The sequence below is a fragment of the Rhagoletis pomonella genome, unplaced genomic scaffold, assembly GCF_013731165.1.
Source record: "Rhagoletis pomonella isolate Grant_MI unplaced genomic scaffold, Rhpom_1.0 Rhpom_scaffold_00001, whole genome shotgun sequence".
Taxonomy (NCBI): Eukaryota; Metazoa; Arthropoda; class Insecta; order Diptera; family Tephritidae; genus Rhagoletis; species Rhagoletis pomonella.
In genome coordinates this window covers 16,608,953-16,613,049 of record NW_023458555.1, presented here as the reverse complement: position 1 = coordinate 16,613,049, position 4,097 = coordinate 16,608,953, and positions in this window count along the sequence as shown.

Here is a 4,097-nt window from a genome sequence, read left to right as displayed (position 1 = left end):
AGTCAAAAAGCGATTTCAGAAATTCTCGCTACAATTCGCCTTTCAGGAAAAAAAAAATCTTTCGAAAGACACTTTACATGCAAGGTGCCACTGCTCATGCAACAGCTTTCTGCAATTTCTCAATTTGACAGTCTTTTGAAATATACTGCATTGCTCGGTCTAAGACGGCAATATAACCTCTGCTATTTCCACGCTCAAAAAAAAAAATAGCGCTTTTAGAAATAATGCCATGAACCACTTAACAGATCACCCAGCACGGCAACCGCGTATTTGTAATTGCATTTGAGAAAGAAAATAATAGTTGGTAACGTCATTTTTTATTAGGTTGTTTCATTCACACAGATTGTTTCATTCCGTTTCATTCACATGGCGGCGAAAAAAATTACGCACTGCACAAAAAAAATAAAAATATTTTTTCTCGCACACCGTCCTGGGTGATCTTTATTCGTTCGTTCATGAAATAATGCTGCCAATTTTTGTTCTCTTTGAGCCATGAAAGAGAATACGCTATCAATGAAACGATAGTGGCGATAGTATTAAAACTATCGATAGTTATTTCAAGTGATCAGACTATCGATACTATCGATAGTATCGGCGATAGTTTGACAGCTCTAATATAATTATTTCAGTAAAATTTTTTTGTTACTCATTGCGTTTACTACACAAAATTCATATCACAAATACTAATATGAAACCATATCGAAATAAATACATATAGCATTCAAAAATTTATTATGGATGTTAAGGAAAAGGATTAGGAAAAAATTGAGAAATGTATTTTATTCCAAATTGAAAGGTTAAATCATTATGAAAGTTAAGTTTTTGGCATTGCATATTATGTCATAAAGTAACGCCATTATTTTTATTTATACCTTTCTACTCGTACTCGTATCTGCTGCCAATTTTGAGAAATTTATCTTCACCGTTAATTTACCTAAACTTTAACCTTAATCCTTAACTCTAAACATCAAGATTAACCCTAATCCTAACCTAAGCTTTAACGGCACTCTTAACCTTACAAGATAACGTTATATTTTTATTATCATTATCATCATTATCTTTGTCTTTACCTTGTCTATATTTTAATTTTTTTCTTTCTTTATCTTCGTCTTTGTCTCACTTTTAATAAAGGAAGATCGATGGAGACCTCTTGGTACAAAACTGTTATCGGGTTTAAAGAAGCTTTTGCTTACCTGGTGCAACAGTCATATCACCAGATAGCTTTGAGCATGAAGCTTAGTTAGTGTGGCGTAGTAAAGCTTGCTCTGTGGCAAGGCTGTTGGAGTGGAGTGGGGTAGTACTTCCATCGCACAGCAGTGTCTTCTATAGCAGTGGTCGGCGGGCCATAGCTCAGTGAGCGCTCTCCGAGTACATGTGTGTTTCACACGTATACGAATAGCGGAAGCTGAGCAGTGAATTTAATGCACACAGTCTCACTTATTCAATCGTTTGAATATGTTTAGTATGTCGACCACTGTTCTATAGTGTTCACATACGACTTGTTAGAGGAGTTGGAGAGTAGGAGCTCTCGGCTAATTGCCCATGTGGAGGACATGATTCTTATCATGATGATGCAACATTACTTTAATCCATTGATTAGGTGAACTACTTACTGCGATTTTGCCGTTAATCCTAGTGTGAAAAAATAGTCCTATTCACCAAGAGGAACATTTCTGCTCCTGGGCTTTGCCGTGTGCTTCAGCTACTTTTCTTTTTTTTCTTCAGCTACTTTTCTTTCTTCTTCGCTGAGCTGACATGGGATTCATCTATCAAAGAGTGTCGCCATTTTGGCTGGTGATATCGCTTCAAGAGTACCTTTCCTACCCAATTCATCAGACCCACAGTTACCCGTAATATCGCTGTGACCCAGTACCCAAATGAGCCTATTACAGTAGTATTCCGACGCAGCTGAAAGAGATGTCTGCTCTCTTAACAATAATATTGCTTGCAAACTAACTAGGATATCTGTGGAACCTTTGTGAAACTGGGCAAGAACTACGTCCAACTCCCATATACATAACGGTAATTTACAGAATACGAAAACTGCGATAAATCAGTAAATATTAATGCTAATTGACTCAAAATCGTTTTAGCAGTAAGTGCGTTCATTAAAATTTGTCTGGCAAATGGGCGTTGCACCGCCCACTTATGACTAATGTGAGATACACACACGATTAAGCGACTTATCAATTTCTACCCAAACCCGGTACAGTGATTGGCCTCGGTACAAAAAAGCAATATGTTGAGCAATTTTGAATTATGACTAAAATTACGCCCATTTCCCATATAAGTGTAAATTTCAGAAATAAGAATCCCCGATTTGGTGGGTCATAATTTTGCGTTTTTTTTTTTTTATTGTTGGCCAATTTCAAAACATCTTTTTGCATAAGTGAAGCTTACTTAATTTTCTATCGTCTATGACAACGACATTTTCCAACCGGATTAGCAGCTTAGGAGCTATTCATTTATTTGTTGATAATTTTGGATTATTTTTAACAGTAAAAATACATTAAGTAATTTTTCATAAAAAATTTCGATTGAAACGTTTAGCAGAAGTTTGAAATATGTATGTATTTTTAATGACATTAACGGAAAACTTTACATTTAAAAAATGTCGCATATGGAAAGATATTTTTGTATTACTGTAAATCTGAGTTATTAGAAGGAAATGCATCTTTATATCTTTTAGTATTTTCATTATTTTTCTTTATATCGATTTGGGTTCTATTTAGCTAGAATTTTAAATAATGAATAACTTGTACCACTTTCATTTAGGATTAAAAACAAAAATATTTAAAAACAAATGTTAGCGTTATAGATGTTAGGAATATTAGAAAATCATTTAATTCGATTTCTAAGTGATTTTGCAAAACAATAATTTTGTGCAACATTCAAAGATTATTAAAAAACTTAAACTATGACACAAAACAGGAACAATGATTTGCTGCATACAAAATAAAAGGTATAGCACGTAATGTAGATTAAGTTAAATAAACACAAGAACAAAGAAAACAAAAATTAAAAAAAAAAAAAAAAATAGACTACAAACATGTATGTATTAAATCTAACCTTTTACTAATAGTAATCAACGCTTTTGACAAAAAAAATAGAAAAGTTTAGAAAAAATTTAAAAACTAAACGAAAATATCAACTATTTCAGCTCACCTTAAACATTGAAATTTATTATTCGCACATCAAAAACGCAGCTATGACAAATAAAAAAAAAACGAAATTTATATTTATTGTACATATTTTAGAAAAAAATTAATATTGATAAAAAGGCTTCAACCGATTGAGCTTTAATGGTTTCCTAATCTCAACACAAATATAAAAAATGTACATACATATATACAAAGTATGTATATAAGCTTAGCGGCTTTTGTTAAATCTTATATAGCAGTAAATGTCTTTTTCTATTCTAATACAAATAAACAAATAAAGCTAGGAAAAAAATATTGAAAAACACGCATCAAGCACAAAACAAGCAATAATATTTAATGCATATTGGCAAAAAAAAATATAATTAAAAGAACAAACTCATTAATATTTCGCAAAAAAAAGAAAACTCGCAAAATACATTTCTACATGCATACATATGTACGTACATACTTAAGTATGTTTGTTTTTAGATAAATAATAAAAAATGATGTATAAGTACACATTTAGTATAAATATCTGAGGCATTTGATTAATTTGAGTAGCCTACTTTTCTTATAGTTAAAAGTTATTAAAATTTAACGGTACAATGATTTGTCTTGTGATTACATATCTACACACATACAGGTAAAAATGAAACAACCCAAAAATTAATTTAAAAAAAAAATTCCACAATAATATGAAAATTATTAACTTGGAAACAAAGGATAGCAAGAAGACACATATACAATTACACTGAATTTGAAAAGCGCATAATCAAATTTGTAGAATGGAAGGAAGGCGCGAGTATCAGGTGCTCATGAAATCACATGTGTAAATATCTGTATATGGCTTGGCATAGCATTAGGCGATTCAGTAACATACGTAAATAGGCTAGGTTAGAAATTAAACATTAATTTCATTTCATTTTATTCATTTTGTCGGGACCAGTAGAAGACTTT